General features: G+C 39.3%; 1 long non-coding RNA gene across 6 annotated transcripts in view; it reads right to left on the bottom strand.

The window, feature by feature from the left end:
* The window catches only part of LOC119697868, a 51,769-nt gene extending 32,102 nt beyond the window's left edge, over positions 1-19,667 (bottom strand). For 3 of the 6 annotated variants that reach the window (XR_005255964.1, XR_005255963.1, XR_005255965.1), the window contains exons 1-2: positions 19,539-19,667; positions 17,983-18,066 (exon numbers count right to left, since the gene is read on the bottom strand). This is a non-coding gene — a long non-coding RNA (uncharacterized LOC119697868). Of the gene's footprint in view, positions 1-1,511; positions 3,965-16,968; positions 17,069-17,982; positions 18,067-19,538 lie in introns of those variants that run through there. The other 3 variants (XR_005255967.1, XR_005255966.1, XR_005255968.1) reach the window with 3 other exon arrangements.
* Between the last annotated feature and the right edge of the window lie 6,028 nt (positions 19,668-25,695).

The following is a 25,695-nucleotide window of genomic DNA, read 5'->3' as shown; positions in this document are numbered from 1 at the left end:
ATTTGTGGACTCCAGTTCCGAGCACAGGCTGCAGGCTGAAATACTAGAAAACAAAGTGGCTGAGCTGGGACTATCTTGAAATTCCGGACTTTTCTATCATCACAGGTACAGCATCCAGTTTTCACAACATCAAATGGCTTCAGAAAGGGAATATACATTCTCTTGTTGCAAATTCTGCCAAGATTACCTCCCCTTGAGGATCAATTTCATAGCTATGGCCACACTAAAAAGAAGATTTGTCCTGTCTAATTCTCAGATGAAACAATTGAGAGATTATAAATAAAAGGTATCTAATCTTTACACCTTATGACAATTTAAATGCTGAAACATGAATCTTCCCTCTTTTCTCTAAGACTGGTGAATTATGAGACCAAAACTTTTCTCTTATTCCCCACCCTCACCAACCACCATCTCAGGAAAAAAATGGTTTATATCTGCCTTTTACAAAACACCTGAGCTGTGCTGGAGTGTGTCTGACTTGATGCAAACAAGCAAGCACAGCATGATGCCTGCTTCCTAGCAGTGTACAGCCTAATTAGATGGAGACCCAAAAGTTCTTGTCAACTCCAGCACCAGGGGAACTTCTTTCTAGCTCTTCACAAAGCAACAGCATTCCTGTGACACCTTAAGTTTTAGCTTTCATATTTTTCCAATTCTGTACAGCCTTAGTACGTAACTCTGAATTTCATATAAAGTGTTAGCAAGTTCTCTTCACAGTTTAGTTAGACAAAAAAAATCCTTTTCCAGCCTGAGAACCAAGGACACCGTTGAAGCTTCAGGCCCAAAAGTACAAACAGTGAATTGATGAGAGCAAATCAGGAGGATGGGACTTCATAACCTAAAGCTGTAATTGGACAATTAACCCCAAGATGTAAATGGACCAAAACTTCTACAAGTGTGAATACTTGTGACCAGGAGTCCATCTTGGGTCCATCTTGGGTGGAGCCATGGCCAGGCTCTTGTACTGCCCAAGATGTATACTTTGAAGGCCTTTTAATAAATACCTACTTTACTCCTTTAACACTGTCTAGCCTCTGTTCTAGGTAGCCTCTCAGGCATCACCTGCACACCACAAATGTAATTAATTAGCATCTCCATAAGTAGGGGAAGAACGGCCAAAAAGTTTTGAAAGCTCAGTATTGCATGCAAAGATATTGAATACAGCAGGAGCTGCAATGTGGTTGAAGGTTTTGGGATTTTCACCAGGATGGAATTTGGAAAAAAAATTGGATGTGAATATCCCAGAAAAGCTTGGGTGTTTTTCAAATAGAAAGCCCTGCAAAAATGTTTGAAGAATTGCCAGGGACAGTTTCACTTTTCCTTTACTGTCCATCAGGCCTTTCCCATTATTTTCTGTCAGAAGGTGAAGAGAGAGGATAGATGAATAAAGAAGCATTGTGGAAAGCACATTTATTTGCTTTGTTTTACAAAGTTGTAATCTTGTTGTTAGAATTAGCATAATTTTAATTAGGCAGAGACAGAAGTCAGAAGCTGGCTTCCAGCTGCGCCTGTGTGCTTGCAGGGACATGCTATACCTGCCAGCCACGGGGGATTTGCACGTGTGTGTATTTAGAAATGATCTGCAACATTTTTGAAGCCTTCTTTCTCAAGTCTGACATCCCTGCAATGATATCCAAAACAGAGGCTGAGTTAGCCTGAGCCTGGCAGGACATGTCAGTGAGATGGATGAAAGCTATCTTGGCTTAGATGAAAAACCCATGACTGATATCAGGAGGAGACTTTTTATGAACTCCTATACTGACTGCTGATACCAATACTAATTCTGTTTTTCACTATTATTTTCCATATTAGAAAAGCTCACATTTTCTTCATCTTGCAGGTTTTTGGTTTCACTGTTCCAGTGCCAAGCTTTTTTCTCCCATGTAAGCATAAATTGTTGCTGGCTGACTGCAGTCACATCTTTAAAGCTCACTTCTGCAAATGCGCAAGGAGCTAACTGCTCTGAATACCTGATGTTCACGGGGGTTTAGGTCTAAACTGGTTTTCTAGCCCTTTAGGCACAAACATTTGAAAAATTTATTCCTAAGAATGTCCTTCTAGTTGAATAATTTTAATCATAGAGTTCGGAGTAGGTTTATTTTTTTCTTCTTTTTTTTTTTCCTTTTTCCTTTTTTTTTTCTTTTTTTTCTTTCTTCTTTTCTTTTTTTTTTTTTTTTTGATTGTATAAACATTTGTGCGTGTGTGTGAAATGCTACTGCTGTAGCAAGTCTGACATAGAGTCTAGTGCAACTTATCAAATCCAGGCTGTCTGGCAGTCAATTTCCAGCACATCATGTTTGTCTCATGAGCTGTGACTATGGCCCATATAGTTTTGATTTCCAGATCTCGTGACTGACCACATACAGCTGCTGTTTACAGAACTGTCATATTTAGGCAGAGGGTGTTAAAGCAAACCTTCTCATGCTATAGAGATTAGCTTGCAAGACTTTAATCAGGGAAACAAAACAGGAGCAGACTAGAAAAAATGTCTAGGTACTGCAAAAGCTCTGTGTAAGCGCATATACAATTACACCCACACACTCATACATAGACAGGTGGGTACAATTATATACTTAGGTGTATATATAGAAGCACACTTCTATGATCATTGAAAAAATAACTTTAATAGTCATGAATTGTATGCAGTAAATAGCATTCATATCCAGGTTACGATCTGCCAATTAAGAAAGGTTTTCCAATGTATTTTGCTGCCAAAGACATATAAATCTCACTTGCAAACAAATCCCTCTTTTATTTAAAAAAAATATTTAAGAGCTGCTTCTTTTACTGAACTCTTTTTCTACCAACCCTTTTATAAGACAAGGGTACAGTAAGTATCCTAAACTAAGAATTATAGATTATGACATTCTCTTTCATTATCCAGGATAATAAGCAATTTTCATTCCTTGGAAACAAGCAAACCCTACAGCAAGCCTTCAACATATAAAAAGATGCATAATAGATGCTAGGATCATATAATGTTTCTCTTAATTTCCCTTTTTTATGGATGACAAAATTACTCTGTGGATTGAAGATTATTTGGAACAGAAAATAAGATATGTGCAAGTAAGATCTTTATTTGATTCTAGAAATACTATAATACTTTCAAAAATGATACTGTCTTGCATGTACTGTCAGAAGAGGTATTGAAATTTGCAATTCTGGAGGTGTGCATTTGTTCCTTTTTAGCTGATTATAAAAGCATCTATGACTCAGAGCCCTCACCTGAAATTAAACAGTGTCTTTAGCAAGCAAATTTTACAGAACAAAAAATATTTTTAAAAAATTGAAAAATATCCACGATAAAATTGATTATAAATATCAGTAAGAACTTAACAGAAAATAATTCACTGGAAAATGATTGATGGAAGCAGCTAGTGTTGATTATTTTTATAAGTCTCTTACCCCCTGTGCAAATTGGCCTTAAATAGTAGCTTAGTTAGTGCCAAACTGACAGTCTAAGAACATCAAGATGACAACTCATACACTGTTACTGCTTTTAGAAGAAGAGAGTAACTAATTTTAAGGGGGACAGACTCTGTCTTGTTTGTCTCCCAGAACTGAGTAATTTCTTCTCCTAGCCCATTTCTGATGCAAGCCCAAATTCAGGAAAGGATTTACAATTCATTTTAAATAGATGAACAGGGTCTTTAAAGGAAGGAGAAGGCTAAAGGACTAGGAATGGATTTACCAGGGTAATAAAAATGTCACATCAGTGCTTTCCTCCACCCTCACACCAACCCCGGATAAACACTTTAGTGCCATCTGAAACTGTATGCATGACTCCAGCTGTGCCATTCCTCATCTCCATGCATAACGGTGGCCTCTCAGTTCTTCTCTGATTTGAGACATTTGTTCTTTTGTCCTCTGTGGTAAAATTGCAGGATGTGCTTCCTCCATCCGGCTTTGCAGCCACAAGTTGACACGTAGAAGAACTGAGGCATCAGGTAAATTTCAAGACACACTGTCACCAACAAGAAGAGGAAACACCATTCAAGACCTTTTCTGCATTTCAGAGAACATGTGCTTAAATGGCATTTGCCCATTACTGTAATATCCCAGTAACAAGTGAAGAAACCCTGTCCCTTTGTTCCCAAAAATGTATGTCCACATTACATGAAGCCTGTCATATGAGTTTAAATATAATTTGCAGACATAAATAATAAAAAAGGTAAAAAAGAAAAGAGAAGCTGCTCAAGAACTAAAGGATAGAAGGCATATTTCATTTGGAAACAGGTGTCAAAGCAGATAGGGAAGGAGAAAGGATGGATTCAGGAACATGATCAGCAGAGATGAAAACTCTGGTCAAAAAAAACAACAAATACTATAAAAGCTATCAGATAGACTGCTTCTAGTGGTGACAAAGATAAAATGAGTTGGCATTCATTTCGCATGCATCTTATGTTTGTTGCACGCTTAAAAATCCATCCCTCTATTCAATCATATCTCTTTTGAAACACAATTTGCTTAGCAACTGTTTCCTACTTTTTTTCCCCCAAATAGATTCAAGTCTAAAACTCATCAGAATATAGGAGCTATACAGACTTCAGTATATAATATGTTCTATTGAAACACAATAATTTTTTGGCTTTGACAATTCACTAGGTGTTTAATTATTGTTTGAAGTAGCTAAAGGGAATATAAAGGTCTACTCTCAAGAAAAGTTGTTCCTTTGCTGTTGTCAAATGGTAAAGGACACTAATAATGGAGTATTAAAACAAAACAATAATTGAGAGCAATAAAAATACATACACCTGTTCTATCCAAACTGAAATGCTGCTTGTCACTTAGCAGAAAAACAAATCGTATTCACAAAATATTTTCTTTACTGGTATGATGAAGAACCTTCTTTTCAAAGGTAGATGACTGAGATAAACATTTATTCTGATGAGCCTAGTGTAAACTGCCTAGATTCTTTAGAGAACCATTAAAAAATTAAACAGACTGTATTTCTTTTGAATTTGAAAAATTAGAAGACCATTCAGAGCCTGTAGCATAGTAGCTGCAAAGTAGGACTATGCCACATGTAGGAGATAGACTGAAGCTCAAAACAGGAAATCTTGTGTTTGAAACATTGGCATTTACTTGCACAGCAGTGGCTTATACAGCATTCAGCTACTCAAAACCACATCCTTAACTTGTGTAAAATACTTGGAGGATTTGATAGCCCAGAGCTCTGACTGATTTCACTCTTCACACCTGCAGGGCTGTGATCAAGAGAGGAGTAGTGGGGTGGCTCCTACGGCTGGACTGTTGGGAGGGAAGGATGCTTTAGGAAGGACAGGCAGGGAAAATGACGAAGAGGTGCCACCCTCTACGTCAGTGATCAGCTGGAGTGCATCTGCCTTGGGATGGATGGGAAGACAACAGAAAACTTGTGGGTCAGGATCAAAGGCTGGGCAGGGGCAGGTGACTTTATACTGGGCGTCTGCTACAGGCTGCCAACCAGGAAGACTCAGTGCCTAAGATGCTCTACAGACAGACAAGAGCAGCCTCACATTTACAGACCATGGTCCTAAGGGGGAACTTCTGTTGGAGGGTCAACACAACAGGTCAGTAAATCCAGGAGGCTCTTGGAAAACAATGATGGTAACTTCCTTCTCCAAGTGACAGAGGAACCAAAGAGGAGAGGTGCTATGCTGGACCTTGTTCTTACCAACAAGGAGAAGGACTGGTGGGGAAGGTGAATCTCAAGGACAGCCTTGGTTGTGGTGACCATGAATTGGTGGCATTTGAGACCCTTACAGCAGTGAGGAGGGCTCACAGCAAGCTCCCTATCCTGGACATCAGGAAAGCAGACTTGGGCCTCTTCAGGAATTTGCTTGGTAAGATACCAGGGAATAAATCCGTGGAGGAAAGAGAGGCCCCAGAAAGCTGGTCAATACTCCAGAATCCTCATCCAAAATCAGGAGCAATGGATCCAAACAAAGAGAAAGTCAGGCAAAATCACTAAAAGGCCTCTGTGGATGGTCAAGGAGCTCCTGGACAAACTCAAACACAAAAAGAAAGTTTAGACCAGGTGGAAGCCAGAACAAGTAACCTAAGAGGAACACAATGAAATTGTATGAGCTACCAGAGGTCATGTTAGGAAAGCTAAAGCCATGATCGAATTAAATCTGACCAGGAATTTCATAGGCAACAATAAAAGCTTCTACAGATATGCCAGTGATAAAAGAAAGATTAGGGAAAATGCTGCTTGTCTCCAGAAGGAAATGGGAGACCTGGTTACCTGGAATATGCAGAAGTCTGAGGTACTCTATATTTTTTTTTGCTCAGTCTTCACTGGCAAGTGCTCCAGCTACACTGCCCAAGTTGAGAAGACAAAGGCAGGGACTGAGACAATTAAGAACTTTCAGCTGTAGAAGATCAGGTTCAAGAATATCTAAGGAACCTGAAAATGCACAGTGTGACCAGCAGGTCAAGGGAGACAATTCTGTCCTTCTACCCTGCTCTAGTGAGACCTCACCTGTAGTACTGTGTCCAGCTCTGGGGTCCCCAAAAAAATAAGGATGTGGACCAGTGGAAACAAGTCCAGAGGAGGGCCATGAATATGATCAGAGGACTAAAACACCTGTCCTGTAAAAACAGGCTGAGTGCTGGGGCTATTCAGCCTGGAAAAGAGAAGATTACCGTGAGACCTTACAGAGAAATTGTGAATGTTCCATTCCTGGAAGGGTTCAAGGCCAGGTTGGATGGAACTCTGAGCAACCTGGTCTAGTGGAAAGTGTCCCTGCCTATAGCAGGGAGGCTGGAACTAGATGATCTGTAAGATCCTTTACAACTCAAACCATTCTATGATTTTATGATTCTATGGGAAGTGACTGGTTTTACAATTAAGTAATTCCAAATCTTTCAGCTTCTGCAGCTGTTAAGATCTGTTCTTTATTCACCAGGTAGGGCAGAGTCTTCACATCTAGACTAACATCTAAAGGGAAAAGGTATCAAACTGCATGACTGAAAGCACTACTAATCATTTATGCATACTGTTTGGAAACAATTCTCAGGTCTGAAAAGTTGCTTTCAAATAAATACAGACCAAGGAAATGTAATCATCAAAAACGACTTAGACATCACACTCTTCAAAAGGAACAAATTATCATCATGGCATGTAATAGCTCTTGAACAACATTCACATCCCTGACAGGGGTTTTAAAAGATTGACAAAACGGGATGTGGATATTAATTTTTTTTCCTAAAAAAAATACACATGCATGATAACAGTTTCCTGGCAAGCTGAACTTCACAGTTTTTGTCATTTTTTTACAGGCTGTCTTGATTTTTAGGAAGTGTTATCTCCAGTATGCAAGCTACAGTGCAAGGGGAACTGCTGTCTCTGGCCATGCATAACTGACCCAATTCTTTACATGTGGCGATTAAAAGCGAAGACTCTGGAAAAGATGATGTTGACCCCCACATCCCAGTTCTGAAAGCTTCACAGCACTTCCAAGTTATGAGTCCCAGAAGCCAATTCTTCTCTGGAACAAATCTTTCCCTTTGGTATCTGTTAAAACAAGAATGAGACCATTTCTGGAGGCTGTTTCTTTCATTCCGTTTCCCGCGGCTGAAGCCCTGGGTTTGCCCAGGGAGTCCTCTGGCAAGCAACCTCCCAAGAAGGGAAAGAACTATGGGAAATTCTCTCCTCCCTCTGGGAGACCACCCACACAAGGTTGCCCCACTGATCCGAGGTTGAAAGGCTGTGGTTCCCTCTTCTGCCACAGAAGTGTGCCCCAAAAGTCACACCAGCAGTCCCAGAGCTGGCTGGTTCCTCCTCCACAGCTTCAGGCAGCGTGGGAGACAGGCCACTGACTGCCATGGCCTTGCTCCTCCCTCAGGCAACATCGTGCTTCTCTTTTCTGTTTGTTTTTTGGCTTTTTTCCCAGTACCAGGGGAAGGTCTGAGTTGTCAGCAGCTTATCACAAGACAAATATCGGGCTTCACTTCTCCTTACTCCCACATCGTCTGCTTCTGCTACTCTGCCCTGGTTCCCAGTGAGAAGGGGAAGGCATGGAGAAAAAGGAGTACCTTTCACATGTTCAGTGCTATGACCTTTGATACAAGCTGGTTTTTTGCTTGAATAATGTGGATAAGCTATCAGCACAGTGTTTCTCTCCACAGTGGTGGCCAGTGCCTGAGACCCATAGACATTCCCCTCCCACCTCAGACTGAAATCTGCATGCAGCATACTGAAGGTCACAATAATAACAATGGATGTATTCCTCAGAGTCAGTTTTCAAAGCACAGAGAATGAATGAAATCCCCATCTGTTGCTTTATATCCTGCTGCTTTAATCCCCTGAATCACTAGCAGTGAGAAAGGAAGTGCTGGACATGTGAGAGAGCCATCCCAACTCCTTTCTGCCACACTGCCATGGCTGCAGGAAGAAAAGCCACTCAAGCTGAATAAGAGGATGGTGGTGAGGAGTTCTCATCTCAGGAAAGGAGTCACTGGTTTGAAATAGCCTGGGACTCTTGATCTCCAGGGCGTGCTACAAGAAGCATTCCTCCGCTCATACCAGTGATGACTGTGACATCTTCAGAAAAAAAATTTGTGCCAGCTCTGTAACAAGTGAGAGGAGAATGTGGCCGCCTGCTGTAAGTGTTGACAGCAAATTGCCAGGTTTTCTTACTTTGTCTTTATATGTTGTATTGAAAGAATCTTTGTGTACATCCCAAAAAGGTGACATACATGTGCAGACAAGTGGTGACTGTTGTGCCTTGGTTTCCCCCTGCCACCCTCCTGTGATGTCTCTTACTTCTCAGTTGTTATTTACTGGAATTCTGCAATAGGCTCATGTTTCCCTTGCACAGGTATATCTACAGCCTGGACACCACCTGTAGCCATAATACTTTCAGCTCAGCTTTAGCCTTTAGGCACTAGCAGCTTTTCTCTCTTTAGTAGGGCTGCGAACAGGTGTCCTTTGTTCACTTTGCTTTAGTGTGGAACCTGTGCTGTAGGGAGGGAGATGAAGGAAGGGGATGGAAGGGTGATTTAGAAGTGATGTTGTTAAAAGGGAGACTGGTGTCTCCTCTCAGTCTCAGGTGGATTTCCTTTTGTTTAGTCTAACAGAAGAGAATCATATTTCCTGCTCTGCATGCACTAACAAAAATATAAGAAAACAAAACCTCTGAACAAAGGTATTGAGAGTTGTGGGCTTAGTGGGGAAAAAATGAAACAGGAACAAAACAGCCCCCCTCACAATCCCAGCTTCCTTGGATGGCACAAAAAATCATAAACAAAGTTCTACAGCTAATACAAGGCTGATATGCAGGGATATACAGTACTGCCCATAAAATTAGTCATGTGTTATTGCACAAAGTGGTGTGTTCCATAAGAGCTGCCTATTTAGCAAGCTTGATCAACAACATTAAATATGAAAATAAGAAGAAAACATTTAACATTGTTGAAAAGTAATTAAAAATATATTTCACCATATGCTTCCCTGCCATTACTTCATTTGAGCAAAACAAATGCCTGGAGCATTTATTATCCCCCATCATTTTTTAAAGAGGCCTAATGTTTCCACTTGGCACAGGAGACACACAGATAAAATGAATCAGCCCTGAAATGAATTGTGTGAAATGCATTTGTCTGAATTCAAAAAGCTTCTCTGTAGTCAAAAAATGCAGAAGTATTTCCATTCTCTCAAAATGCATATCTGAAAAATAACTATTTTTTGCTGGTTTTGCACTGTAATCTTTGACACAAAGGCAAAAATTCCTTTAGCTTTATTGGGGTTCTGCTCCAATTAGAGTCAGTATTACAAAGTTCAGGTTACTAACACAGGTCCTAAACACCCTTAGCATTAAAAAAGTAAAAAAAAAAAAAAAAAAAAAAAAAGATATATAAATAAAGATATAAATAAAGTAAAACAATACATCAAAAAGCTTTCAAAGCACAACTAAACTCTTGAGACTGAGTTCATCCACTGTGCAATTATGCTGTTTCCTGCACTGTGATGCCAGGCATGAATTTGACCGCAGGGTTTTAAAAGATAGATTATAAGCAATTTTATTTTAATTCATGGTGGACAGAAGAAAAAGGTAACTTCTTTCATAAGTGATGATTCAAAGAGCAGTAGTTTGCAGGGCTGCATTTTGAGATTTATTTTTGAAAGTGATGTATCTCTGGCCAGCTAAAGGCAGGGAGGGGAGGGCAGATATTATTCTTCAGAAGAATAATGGATTAATAAAACAGCCACTTAAAAAAAAGTCCTTGTTTGTGTCAAGTGATAGGAACAACCATAATTAATGAAAATAATTTATAAACGCAGCTGGATAAAGATGTTCATGCTGTGTAGTTGATGTGGTAGTTTATTCATTACTGGCACTGAAACACACGCTGTGTCTCTTTGTCTTTACACCAACTCCTTTTGAGCGTGTGAAACTTGACCCACCCGCCTGTATACCAAAGCTCTGCCATGCAGGACAATTCACTGGCACTGACCTGGCACGTAGCTGTGAGACAAGTGACCTGAGACAGAAATCAAACACAGCCGATTCTTCCTGGGTGACCGGAGGCAAGGAATGCGTTGGAAGTGATGTGAGAAAGCCCTAGGACGCCCTGAAATGGTCTGCAATAGTCCCTCCCTTTCTGGGAGCAATGAGGGGAGACAGAAGCAACTGAGGAGGAAAGAGTATGTTACATTAGTCCAAAAGATCTGGCTTTTTCTGTCACTTCATAGAAGGAGGCACAGAGAAAAATGTGGTAGGAATCAGGGAAATGTGGATACTGGCTTTGGGTCTTTTGGTAGATTCAGCAGGAGCAAATGTTGCCACGGTACCACAAAGCCCATAGCATGTTTTTCATAGCAAATAACACGTCTTTCCTTCTCCCTTCTTCTATTCCACCCAATAATGTATTTCAGTTCAAACACCACATTCTGTTCTCATTCGAAAAAAAAAAAAAAAAAAGAAAGTCCAGCACTGGCTTCAAATGACATCTACAAATGGAAAAGCTGGATTGAAATGTTTCAACTGAAAACCACAATGGGGCTTGGTAGCCCGGAAACCCTGGAAACTCCCAAGTGAATTATTATCCTTCACTGCTGACCACCACTAAGGAACATGACCAAGAGAAATGTCTAAATATTATCCGATGCATAGTAAAACCATGACAGCTAACAGCAGAGTGTGCTTTGCAGCAGATGCAGTTTTGTTATGGTTCCACATGACAAAAGCTGGCTCTTCGATTCAAGCTCTACAGATGGCTTCGTTCAGCTCTGGAAGTCCCTTTTTAAGCAACACTTTATCAGGCAACAGTACAACACTGTTGCAGAGAAAAGAGTTGATGGAGCTGGGGAATTTAACAGATTCCCATCTTTATCAAGTGACCAAAGGCCTATTCTGATCAATGAATCCCATCAATACAGTAATGTATTTCAAGCAAAAGGGTCATTTGTCCTTTACAGAAGAAAATAATCTGAGTTTGAATGAGCTTCTTTAGCACTTCCAGCTCATGATTTGATCTACTCTTAAAAGTTTTGCTAGCATTACTGAGTGGAAGAGGAGTATGAAAAGAAATCACACTTAAAACCAGAATATGGAGACTTAGTTCCTCAAAAAAGAGATTTTATTCTCTACTGAAAGAGTAACAGTTTTTCTAATGGAAGCTGCATTTCCACTTCAGAAAAATGCTGGTGTCAATGGGTATAGCTATACTGGTAGATCATTGTAGATGTAAACAATCCCTATGAAACAAATTAAGAATTTAAGTACAGATTCTAAGAAGTTTACTTAATGTTTGCAAATTGATGTGAGATCTACCAGTGAAAGGAATTCTTAAATGCTGCTAGATTAACTACTAAAAAAGGAATATTTGACTAATTCAGTTATTTGAAAAATCTTCCATTATTTTACTATGTCTAAAATAATCTATAATCTTCTAAAGACTCAGCATGGTGGATTTGTAGTATAAAGCTGAAAAGCAGAGGAAGGAGAAATGTCAATAACACTCAGCATGGCCACTCCCCAGATTAGCTGCATATGCCTAGAAAAGGCATTTCCTACATACAGCCTGGATATATGTAATACATCCTGGAATATATGTCCCAAGGGCCTCTCAGCTTCCAGGACTCTGACATTCAATAGCACAGAACAGCATCATAACAATGCTGTATCTATTCCCCAATTAGTGTGCATACTGTAGATATTAATGCAAGGTATGTTTTAATTAACTAGTATTTTTTAGCTACTCAGAATGGCTGAAACTCACTTTTCTCCACCAAGGATGTATATTGTGTTAAGTATAAATTAGCTCTATTTTGAGCTCAGAAACTGTGCATAAAACTGTTTTTGTCCGTATTAAAAATAAAAATAATGATAAATTTTGCCTGAAAGAGAATGAATAAATAATTGTCATCTCCTGACAAACATAAAAGCAGAAGGGGAAACACATATGTGATTTGGAAACAGGATTACTCATAGATTCAGAAGTAATAAATCCAATTACCTTGCTTGATTCATCAATAAATGGGAAAGTAGTACTTGTTTTATTATCAAATTAAGTTATTCTTTGGAAGTAATCCACTTAAAATAATTGTTTCCTAGCATCAAGGAAAAGTAATCAGTAAAAAGGAACATAAAATGTCTTTCTACTGCTTTCTGTAAAAGGCTTTTTCACATTTTTCTGAGCACAAGTCCATTATAAACAGTGGAAGAGAAATTCAAGGAATTCAGATAAGTAAATGCTGCTTTTATAACATCTTTTGCTCTAACTACATGGCATAGTGATTCAAAAGCAAAAGTTCTCACACCCTAGTTTTAGAGTAAAATGGTCTTCTGGGAACTCTGCAATTCAGCTACTGTTGAATTTTCTGTCCTCAGTGAAGCAATTTTCTGTCCTCAGTGAAACCTCTGACTGCCAGGGCTGAAGTATTCCCAAAAGCATCTTCTGCTCACAGGACATTACTCTCTGTGTGCAGAGTACAAAAATATTGGCAATACTGGTTCACCAATATTGGCACAACAAATACAGGTTCACCTATCTCAGGAGTAATGGTTTAAGCACAGACAGAGGGAGATAGAAAAACCTACAGCAAGCTATCTGTTGTGGCTAAAATATACTCCTGAAATTTTTTACTTATGTGTGTGGAACTGGCAAATGTAATATAAGGAGCAAAACAGAGAGAAAAATACTTAAAATCTCAACCTTTCTTTTTCTAAATCTCCTTTCTGCAAGGCAGCAATGTTCCCTACAGTCTTTGAACTCTCAAACAGTAGGCAATCTAGAACACTGTCTCATGTTCAGAGTTTGGTATGCAAATAATAAAACATCCCTCTGCTTATTGAAAAGGAAATCATAAATCCCACCTATGCAGAAAAGGCTTTTATTTGTTATCAAAGAACTGGTTCATCTCATGCAGAGTGAGATTCAAAACTTGGATTACAGAGATTTTCTGGCAGTGACCAGAAATTTCTGTATTCACTGTATTCTAGCAAGAGTAAGAAGTTTTTTATCCATCTGCTAGGGAAGCCTCCACTGTGTTTCTTTGTGGAGAGGTGAATCAACTTGCATTGCCATGCTAGATACACCAGCATAGAGTTTAAGACAAAACTGTGTCTCACTGATTATAAATTAATTTTTAAATGAAAAGTTTTCTCATTTTGTACAAGTCACAGTCCGGAGCAGCCTTCTGACAGCGTAAGCTCCAAGCAAATGGACAGTTGCAAACAGTAAATAAAGGTATTGATTTATGGCAATGTCTGTGGAAAGCATCGTGGTGTGAGAATCTGTTTCCATGAGCCAGTCACTCGTTTTTCCCCTGTATCCCATGCTCCAAAATTGCTAGGAGCTGCAGGGCTGTACCAGACCACAGTTCTCCAATTAAAGTAGCCATTAACTCCTCAGATATGCAGGCTGTTCAGCTTTCTAGCTTTCTACCCTTGCATATATTCAATCTAGGACCTAGCATAGTAATGGACAAGCCACCGATTCCTTTGGAGTTAATTATTTCAGCACAGCAATCTGTTTCTGAGTGTCACTAATATTAATGTGTAAGTTGTATGTTCTTGTCTAAGACTGTATTTTTAGCTGGCAGAGACCCATCTGAAGGCATAGTTGGCTGTCTAGGGTTGGAACAAAATGTCAAACCATCCAACATCTAAAAATATTAATGTAATTGCATTCTGAAAAGTGATAACTGAGTAAGTAAATACAAATGGATGTCAGCTTCAAATTGTGGAATATGCTATTCTATTTTTTCATGCAATTGGCATCAATCATTTTAATTTTTTAAGATTCAGTATCCAAATATTTTTTCATACAACAGTGAAATATTTTGGTTTAACTTTGAATACCTTATGAAATAATGCATCTGAATACTTAACAACAACAACAAAAAAATAAACAACCCAGCATCCTAATGCATTGTAATATTTGGAAATATTTATGTCTTTTTTAAAATAATAATTGTATCTAAAAATACTAAGTTCAAAATCTCATTAAAACCTCAGGTGCTAGCATGGGGATTGGACTTACCACTATAAACATTATAGGAACATTATAACTGCACATTCTGCTTTGAGATAGTTTAATCCCACAGTTCCCTTTAATGATACTCATTCTCAAATAAGATTCCTGTACTTTGAAAATTTGGGAACCTGAATTCAGTGGAGAGCTGTTTAGATCAGAATAACCAATGATGTATCAGAACAAAAATCTAGGATAGTCAAAGGGAGAGAAAACCAACAGTGATTAAAATAAATGAACAAAGAACAAAACTCATAGATATAAATTAAATCAAATACCTTTAGGCTCCTGTGAAGTCTGAAGCATATCATTACAGTCTAATTTCAGGGAGAAAAAACAGAGGAGGAATTCTGCAGTGATTCTAAATAAAGTATACTGTGAGCACAAGGATTAACCACAGTGCACTACATAAAATATTAATCTATTTTTATCATCTGGATTCTATGATTCCATGTTTTTCAGCTCCACTATAGAAGCATTTGTGATATTTTTTCTCCTCTTCACTACACAAGCTTGATTTTTCACTGAGAATTCATTTCAATAACAGATCAGAAGCACCTCTGGCCTGTGTACACACACAAGACAGTATGACCAAGAAGGAGTATCTTCCCTTGCAAAATTCTAAATTCTGAAATCCTCCATTATTTCCTCAAATGAAGTCCATGGCTCTTACTCTTTAAATTATGCTATGGACAGAACTCAGTGCTGAGGAGAGTAGCAAAAAGACTGAATCTAGAGAGTGAGGACCTGGGTCCCTTAGCATTTGAGGGCCTGGGCTGGATGCATCTCTGCTAAAGAAGCTGGAAGAGCTCTGTATTCCTAGATCTTGTTATGTTTCTCACCTGCAGGGGAACTCCAAACTGGGGAAGAGCAGACTGCTCTGCAATTTTCCTACTTCTGAGTTCCTCAAAAAAGGAAAATATGGTTGTGACTGAGGTGCAAACTGCTGAAAGTTTCAGTTTGTGTGAAGAGGGGGAAATCAAAGGACCAGAACCCAAAGGTAGACCCTCTGTGACAGGGAGGACATTGAACCAAATAATTAGAAGTGCTTTGGGCAGAAAAGTCTAGCCCTTTCCCACCTTTTTTTTTTTTTTCTACTATGAAATCCTCTAAAAAGGGATTATTAACCTAAAAAGGTTAATAATGTATTTACTAATATTTTCATTATTTTAACTTCTGCTAAGATATTTATTTCAAATACATATCCAAATCCCAACAGGGTGTGTGATCTTAGGAATTCTCATCTCTAGCTTGTCATTTCACAGAACTGGGCAGAGCAGCAATTAATAAAATAAGTGATTTATGTTTGAAAGGAGAGAAATTATCAAGGCAGACTCAAAATGCACAAACATTTTTTGTTAAACAGCAGTTTACAAAACCCTGGGTCATATACAGAGCAATGAGTTTTACTGCCAAAGATAAAGTTCTGGGTGCATTCATCAGTTCAGACTTCATTATTTCTGAAGTACTTTGTGGGACAGAAAAAAACCCTGCACCATTCTGTCTGAAGAAGGCTCCCTACAAGGGTGGAACTCACGCCCAGAAGTCATCAGAAACCTTAGAACCTCAGTGCTTTCAGAAACCTGTGTGGAATTTGTCTTTTGCACTCCGTCTTTCCTCAGAAACTCACACAGAGCAATCTCATTTTTCCCACCAGCATGGAGAAAGCAGATAGTCACAGAGATCCCTTTCTGTGTGTGATGAACAGCTGCAGGTCCACAGATGTTGGGTTTCATTTGGTAGAGCACACCATTGTATCCTCAGTGTTAAAAGGTGCTGAGCTGGGGTTTGATGTGCTGTTGTTAAGTGCACAGCTCCATTTGCACTTCTTGGAGGTCTGGACTGGTTTCTCTGTCTGAGTTTGTCCTTTTGCTAGCTGAGCTCAGTGAACTTAGGTTCATACAGAGAGCACAGGCTTTGAAGTTATCTGAGGCAGGTGTCAATGTTATCATCAATAGCACTTCTGACACATGACTTCAGCTGGGATTTTAACTGCATTTTTGCCAATACACAATCCTTTAACTTCCTCTAACTTAGCATAATTGCATTACAGGAATTTCAAGGAGTTCTTTGAACCAAGGTACAATTAACATCCTTTCAAAGAACATTCCCACCCAGCATTTACCCTAGGTAAACTTCCTTTCTGAATAAACTGTCTGTTTAAGTGTAAATCAGCTTTTTCACTTGTGGAAACAGTTTCCAGTCTCTTCTCAAATACACTTTCACACCAAAACCAGTCTGCAAGGCTTTCCGTGTTATAAGGTACATTTTTAGCTAGAAAGCAGGTAAAGAAGTCAAAGATTATTAGAAAATGAGTCTCTGCCTCTAGATCACTCACCCATGAATTCAAGAAAGAAAAGCTACAATGGATTCCTAGGTAAAAAGATACCAGTGATCTTCCACTTTTAATCTAATTTTCAAATTGTCTTTGAGAAATCCTTACTGCAAGCCTTGGTTGATTGGAAAACAAACAGCAGCTGTAGAAGACAGATGAAAACCAACCTGAATGAAGCAAAGACAGGATTATCCAGTCTTCTGTCCACTGCTGAGCAAAGAGGAGATTCAGCCTCCAGAGCTGTCATTTTAACACCTCTATATAGCACTAAAATATAAGTTAAGAAAAATCCAAGTGTCTTAATCACTACATGGTGTCATTTAGGATGCCATCTGACATTAGCTAATCATGAATATCCTCTTCACTTCCCTAAGTCAGGCACTGCTACTGAATGGGAGAAGATAAGAACCCCGTTTAAAAAATATTTTTAAATTACAATGTTCAATTTCATTATTATTTTGAGGAAAGAAAAACCTTTATAAGCCTTTTAAATAACAATCCACAGCCCTGTGGTAAGAGGCTGGCAAGTGTAGGTGAGGGTACTGTGCTATAAGAAGCTTTGAAATGTCATAACAAATTCTTTCCTTTCCTTTACATCTAATCATGCTGTGCTCAAGCCATGTAATTTCTAGAGGCAGCCCATTCACGTGCTGTGAACGTTTATGAGTTTATACATCATATAGTGTTTATTAGAATTTGGATAGAAATCCAAGAGTTTTAATGGTGGAGTTGTATCACATTTTGCTGAACACACACACACACACACACACACACACACACACAGAGAGAGAGAGAGAGAGAAGAGCTTGAACTACTGCCTCTACTTTTTTTCTCTTGGATTATCAAGGATTAACTTGATTTCTGTGGGAAAAAAAAAATCCTCATAAAAGGAAAGAGAGAAGGAGACGAGAGTTTTCATCATATTTAAACAAAAGAAATCATTGCTAATAGCTACGTAGATGTGATGAAAATATAATTTCCACAACTTAGAAGTTCAGGTTGTTTTTTTCCTGAGCCTTTAGATGCCTTTGCATTGGAGATCTAATAAGCTTCATCTCTTTTCAGAAATACGTGATGCTATGATTAAAATACAACCTCCTTCAACAAAGGTCTTTTAGTCAGGAAAACACTGTTCAGGGATAACCCATAACCACTTATGGATCCTTCAAAATGCCACTTACCTGTCAAGCCAGGGTAACACATTCATTCCTGGACTGCAAGGGAAGGTGGGTACCATTGGATAATCTATTCTTGGAGTTCAGGACCTGGAATAAGAAATCTTAATGATCATTAACTTCTGAGTTTAGTGGTTTACACTACATATTGTGATATGTCTTGTTTGGGTCCAAAGCAATAAAAGTGCTTATAAAGTTCATCCTGCATCTGGCAAATACACGGTAGAGGAGATCTAAATCTGTGTTCCGGAACTAATTCTTTCAAAATGGAGTCAAAGGAGGATTTAGTCAAGTAGAGTTAATAAATTCACCAAGCCCTTATGATCACTATGGTCATGCTTTTAGAAAAGATCACAAATCTCAAAAACAGCTGCTCTCAAAAAAAAAAAAAAAAAAAAAAAAACAGAAAAAAAACCAAATAAAGCGGAACAAGCTTAAGCTCCCAGAAACTTGTTTCTTGCTGTGCTAGTCCAGATTGTGTCTGGGGTGAGAAGATAAAAAGCACTGGATTCACACTGCTCCAAAATTGAAGGAGAGCAGGGGTGAATCAGGCCATTAAATTTGAAATCAGATCTGCTGTCTGTAGTGCTTTTAGTTCTGCTCTGTTTTAAAATAACTGGAATTTTATTTAAAAAGAGAGCATATACCTCAAACAGGCTAGCAGTCCTGGAAAGCTGCTTGAACAAGCTAAATTCCTAGATTGTCAGATAATTTCTTAAAAATTTCTATTCAAATTAATCCATAAATACGTGTCAAAACATTCATGGGAGAGATTTCAACCAGTGAGCATTTCTTTTCCATTGAGATCAATGTCTTCCAACCTGTTGCATTCAAGAGGGTTTTCATTGGGTTTTTGTTTGCTTTGTTGGTTTTCCATTTGCACTGACAGATCACACCTGCTGGTGCTTCCTTCCTTCCTTCCCAGGCAAAAAAAAAAAAAAAAAAAAAAAAAAAAAAAAAAAAAAAAAGAAGAAATACCCTAACCTTTCTCAGAATTTTTTTAGCCAAAAGGTTCAAATTTTCCAATGAAAGAGAATGGATTTCATGCTAAAACAAATGTGTGTTCACTTACCTTTGCCCATGCTTGTTTCCACAGTCATTTCTTTGTCAGAAAGACATTAAATATAATTAATATTTTAAATTACTTATACATAGATATGTTTACATGAGTTAAAATATGAGGTTAAAAAGTTTTTCAATTGCAGACATAACATACATTGGCAAAATTGCCCAAATAATCATCAATAACAAAGAAGTTAGCAAGTCCTTCATGGGAATAACCTTAAACAACACTGCTTTAATCATTTGGTGGTCAACCTTGGAGTGGAGACAGAGAGCATTATGTATTTCCCCCACAGCTATGGAGTCATTTGTTGTGTACATTATGAGTATATGGAAAGGACATTCTTTAAACAAAGGCAGCAGGAAATAAAGTCATCTTCAATCACTGTCATGAATATTCTGCTTAATTGCTGATGGCTTTTTTCACTGCATTGCAATACCCAGTCTGCTGTCTTGCAGCCAGGCATTGCAACAGATCAAAAGCTGCAGTGGGTTCTTACCCTTCTCCATAGGTCCAGAATCAAGAGCAGAACCTGCCAGTTCAGACCAATAACTGCTGTGAGGCGATGACAATGCTGCAGGAGGAAACAGATTTCTCCCTGAGAAGGCACAAGACAAATACCCTTCCCACTCACTCTCCCGTGATTGAAATGACACATTGCTACATCTTTCTTACACATGACTCTTGCAATCACAGCTCATTATCCTTGACCTGTCCTTAATGCTGTAGTAAGGGCTGAATAGACTTTTTGACTGCCCTGTTCCCACAGACAACTTCTGTTTTTTCTGTTAGGAGCCATATAGTTTTTTAAAGTGTCTGCCTTGACAATTCCAAGAGACCTTGGGCTGTATCAGCAAAGAGTTCTGCTCTTTTAAAAGAAATATCCCCTAGCCTCGACAAGAAGTAAATAGATCACCTAAAGCTACCTCTGTTTTTCTTCTGTGTTTGACATCCAAAAGGAGATCCAGAGTCTGTGGCTGGTTGGCCATGGAAGAAATGGTAGTTCTGTCCTAATGAGGATAACAGGCAATTCTGGAGGGAATCCAGTCTACAGGGAGAAGGAATCAAATTCAAAGACCATGCTGTTGTTGGTTGCCACATGCTATGGTCTTCCCATTTTAGAAAATTCCACATTCCTTTGAAGCGCTCACAGAAACATCTGTGGATTTGTGGGTTGATCCTTGTTAAATGTTAACTACTTTATGCCACAGAGCAGGATCTCTCAGCAGAGCCTGTCATCTATTTGAACAAAATACTGCAAAAGAAGCAGGGTAAGTTTTGAAAAGCTGTCTATCCAAAACTTAGTGAACATAAATAATATATCTCTTCCTGGCCTTGGTCTGCTTTAACACAGCAGCAAAATAGCAGCCTTGCTATTGCTGCTGAGTGCAGCTAATGGTCTTTTTTGTCTAAATTACAGTTGGTCCCTCTAAAAGTGTGTTTCCTGCCAAGTATGGTTTCACAAAACGCTGAGTCAGAGGAGCTGGGGGGAGGGACCAACAGCAGCAACGGCAGCTGGACACGGGCCCATGGCATTAATGGCACTTCTAAAAGAAGATTAAGAAACAAGAATGTTCCTGGGCAAAAAGTACAAAACTGGATGGCAAGTGAACTGTAAGGCAGGGTAAGTTACAGTGCATTATTTCCCAGAAGGGAATGCCATACTATAGTTGCTTGATGATGTATAGACTAATGCCTTAATATTTAGGAGTTAGTCCTTTAAAATATTAATGTGCTTCCTATTGGACTAAGGCCTCAGATGCAGGTCACCATGCATCAGCACAGTGGTCTGCCCCAGGAAATTTGAGGCAATTTGCCCTAGTTCAGGGTTCTACAAGAGAGACTTAAGTAAGGCAGCTCACTATTTTTGCTTGAGGATACACAGGTTTGCAGCTATTGTACTCTGATTGATAAGCCATGGGCTGTTAATTCACACACTGTTAGAGTCCAGTGAAGACAAAGACTTGTGAGGGGGTTGGCCAACTTTCTGTGTCCCAGCTAGGATAAGAAGCTGAACCTCATCTACGTGGACATGCCCTTAGTGCTTCCCCACAGAACCATCTCTGAAAGACAGAAGACAACAGGGACATATAGGCAGCAATGGCAATGATGAGATGAGATGAAATATAATTTTCTTTTTGCATTTCATGTCTGAAAATGGAAATAGGAAAAAGGTAAAGTGAGGTGGTGTTAAAAGTAGCTTAAGCAACTCCCAATTTCTCTGGCCACTTGCCCTTGCTCCCTGTCACCCTCAGTTGTTGTGGCTGCAAAGCATAAGTGGGAGCACAGAATGAACAACATAAGGGATTACATGCATTTGCAAATTAACCCCCCCCAAAACTCCTTGTTTTCCACCCAGAAAAGTAATTTAGCTCCATGTACAAACTCCGGGGTCACTGTAACAAATAGGGCAAGAACAAGTGACTGCAGGGCTGTTTCAGTCAGCACAACGATGGAAAAATGTCCATGTAACCACAACCACCTTCCTAATTTTCAATGTCTTTTCCTGCTCCAAGCTCTAATTCTAGCAACCCGTGACCTGATCTTGTTTCCACTTAAATAAACTGTAAATTTGCCATTATCCTTGATATAAGTAAGATTGATTCTTGATATGTAAAGGACACGATTTTCCACATTTCTTCAAGGGTAGCATCAAGGAGTACATTGGCATTACTGAGTCCAGTGCCCCTCACTGGCTGCCCTGTAGTAGATACTTGGTCCCCAAGAAATCAGAGGCCAAACTCCACAAGCCCACCCATGCCCCACAGAAGGGGTCCCAACACCACAGCACCAGAGAGCAAGGACTCAGCAGACTGCAGGTGATCCCACAGAAGGACACATTACTCTTCTGCAATATGACCCTTTTATTAGGGCAGAAGGTGTGTCCCATGCACAGGGTGGGGTCCTGCAGCAACTACTGCCAAATGAGGGCAGTTCTGCCCAAATCCCTCCACAAAAGAAGGGCCACAGAAGAAGGAAGGGAAAGACCACATCAGCAATCACAGAGAGAGCCTTCATTTTCAGTGAAACCACATGTGTAGGCTACCAAGTTCAAAGCAAATAAATGCAAACTTGCTTCCAGCTTCGCCATGGGCAGGAAGCCATGGCCAAGAGGACTGAGCCTGGCTTAACCCTGCAACCTAAAACAAATGCTGAATAAATTCTTTGCCCAAAGCAATGAAGAGACACAAGTGCCCCACATTGGTCCTTTTTTATCTCCATGAAGAAAGTAATCACAGCAAGACTTCCTTTTTACCTCAGTCCCTATTGCCTCCTGACCTGTTTCTCAACTTTGAAAGGGGTTAGAGGCCTCAGAACAACCTGCTCTTTCTGTTTGTTTGGGGGTTTTTTTGTTTTGTTTTGTTTTTTTTTTCTCTTCTTGCTCATACTTTAAATGGATTGTTGATGCAGATAAGCAATACAAAGGGGAAAGGCACCCCTTATGTTCTTTTATACATCTTATGTTCTTCTCAAACACCATTTGTGGAACAGAATCAGCAGCACTAATCTGGAGGGATGTTTTGAGCAGCCACTAATAGATTGATACAGTGAAGGTTCAGCTCTGATGTTGATGGGTCCCTTTTGGAGCCACTTATAAAATGAAATAATAATGGGAACAATTTCTATAACTGTTTTCTGTATCGTACCTTTTCTTTCAGAGTTGTTAGGTTTTGGTTGGGCTGCTTTTTTTTCAGGAGATATATGTGTTGCATTTAGCTGACTCTTGGCCCAGATTTTCACTTGTAAAGAATGTCACAACCCAACAGCCTAAATTTATTCATGCTTGGTTTATTTATTTTCTCTAAGAAAACATTTTGCATATCAATGGAAAATACGAGGGTGTTTCCCTCAAACCATTTATTAGAGTAACTTAAAGAGCACTGTTCACAGTGCACTGAGGAAGCAAATGATACAGAACTTTTGGGCATTCAAATGTCAGGCTGGACATTTGAGCACTGCAGGAGCAACCTGTGGGCTGTCTGCTGATGGCTCAGCTCTCTTTTACATGTACTTTTTATCACTACAGTTTATTGTTGATCACAGTAGCTCACTTATACATTCCTTTTCATTCCTTAATATTTTTCCAGATGAAAATCTCCCTGAAGCATTTTATGTACAGATAGATGTTCTCCTTTCTTTTGCTGTTTTATTTCACTTTTTTGTAAGAAAACTAGACAAAACAGATAAGCTGGGGTATATAAGGACAACAAAGATACAAACATCTAGAGAAAGAAATGGGACTATGGCTCAGGAAGGCAATTCAAGTTTGTACAAACACCAAGTGAAGCAGCCTCGGAGAGCCCCTCCAAGATGTAACTGCTTAGTAAGCTACTTTGTCTGCTGTTGGCTCCTTTACTTCTCTTTCCTGTGCATTTCTAAGTGTTCTTCCAGATGTCTCCCTCATTTTTCCTCATATCCTATCACTACAGAAAGGTAACAAGGTGCAGGGTCACCAAAGTGAACAGACAGATTTGTGCTGCTTCACAGCTGTCAATTTTGTTTGGATTGTGTTTTCCTCTTCTGTCCAATTTTCAGCCCAAGCTGCTGAAACAGTTCAGAGGAGCTGACAACGTGCCCTACTCTGTTAACAGGGTGCAAGTGCTAAGAGGACAACACCCCTTTTTCTGCTTCCAAAACTGGAAGGCACATTGATAAACATGCAGCCAGTGCACTGCTACTCACAGAAACCTGTTACAAATGAACTTTAAATCTCGTTGCTGTCTCACTTTTCCTAGAAGAGTTAAAGAGGTAGCAATGTAAGGCCTGGAATTATGCCGAGACACTTGGAAAAGTTATGGCCTCCTAATAGCCCATTTAACATGTTAAATGAGCATAAATAAATGTAGGATTGTGTGTTTCATAAGATTTAATTTTATGCTAGTTTCTCTACTCATCGATTTTCCCCTTTTCTTTCCTTGAAGAGCACCCATAAAGGGAAACCCCATAGGCTGAACTTCACATCCTCATAAGGATGCATTAGGACAGTTAACTGCTTAAGCCCCTACATTTTCAGCTTTAAGGGAAAGCAGGACTAGAATACCAATGTAAATGGGCATTATTTAAAGCAGCTGCCTCCGGGCATAGCAACTCTGCCTCTCTGCAACGAGCCCCCTCATTAGTTGGCAGGTAGGAAGGGGTGAGGTTGGGAGGAGTGGGCTGACTGGTGGGGATGTCTCCCATGAGCTCTTTTGGGAGGCTGGTGAGGGCTGCTGCTGCTTCAGAGGCACTTGAACCTTGAAGTGTTAGAGTTTTGTCTCATCTTTTCTGTGGACTGGTTGGCACTTCTGGTAATTTTCAGTTAGTAAGAGCAGATCATGGGAAGGAGCACAAAAGATCCATTTTGAAAAATAAATGTTGTGTTTTAGTCAGAAGAAAGGATTTGAGTAATCATATACTTGTAGAATTTTGAGATGGCTGGGCTTGGTGCAGGGTCAGAGATCCTACTCCCTATGGCATCCCATGATGGTTCAATATTGGCAAAAAATTGTTTGGATTGGTTTGTTTGTTTGTTTGTTTGTTTGTTTTTAAGTAACTCAATATTTTCCCTGGACTGACAAATATATGGGTTTGGCTTGTATCTCAGTGACGCAGATTAATGATTGGTGGTACCAGCTAGCTTCAGTAGTTAGTCTAATAGAGTTGAAATCTGATTTTCTTTCTGAGATTATTAAGACGTTAGTTAAATACCATGATGCCTTCTTAATAGTTTGTTAATGCCATGATGCCTTCTTAATATTAGACCTTACAATTTTTTCTGCTGAAATCATGGAATCATAGAATTGTTTAGTTTGTGTAATTATGTATTCATTGCCAACTCCTAGAATTCCATAATCCTGTGTGGATAGTGCACAGAGTTTTTTAATAGCACACAACATTTTTTTATAGCTGGCCCTTCTCTGGAGCATTCCAAAGTCAGATATTTATGGGTGGAAGAGAGTTTGATGGTGTTCCAGTAACAACCAGGACAACCTCTAGACATAAACCTTATTTCACAGACTGAGCTACCTATGTGTTGTATTTTTGTGTTAACTTTGAAACCAGTAGACAATATATTTTAGGTAATGTGTCATTAAATGTAGTACCTTTTCAGATTAATGGTGTTATGCATTCCTCATTTTTATGTTTGGGTTGCCCCAGTGATCTTAAGTATGAAGTTAAGGTATACTAGGGCCAAACTGACTCCTGACATTGCAAGATACTTTAAAAAGCCTTGTAACAGCAGCTGAGGATTTCCACACAAGTTCATTCATGCACTGCTCTTGTATAGTAAGAATGAGGTAAATAGAGCAACTTCAAATGGGTGGTAACTGCCCCATGGGACCACTGCAAATTGGCAGAGCAGACCAGACTTGCTCCTGCACCATTGCCCACAGGGTCTGATTTCCCTTTTGCCTCCTAAAAAATGGAGCATTTTTTTTCTGCCTAAACAAGCTGGCCATAAAGTGCAGCAAGGAAATAAAAGGGTGACAGGATGAATTTTTGATTGTTGGATAGCTGCATTCATTGCTGTGTTTCAGTGTGGCTCCAAGAAGTGTTAGTCAGAAGACTGGTGCTCTAGACATGGGACTGCCAACTGCATTCATCAGGCCTCCAAAGAGGCAGAGAAATCTTCAGTCCAGAAGTATTAAACAACCTTCAGACCCAGTGCCTCACTA

The sequence above is a fragment of the Motacilla alba genome, chromosome 2 (genome assembly GCF_015832195.1).
Source record: "Motacilla alba alba isolate MOTALB_02 chromosome 2, Motacilla_alba_V1.0_pri, whole genome shotgun sequence".
Taxonomy (NCBI): domain Eukaryota; kingdom Metazoa; phylum Chordata; class Aves; order Passeriformes; family Motacillidae; genus Motacilla; species Motacilla alba.
The sequence above is the reverse complement of the archived record's forward strand: the minus strand, read 5'-3'. Positions and strand labels throughout refer to the sequence as shown.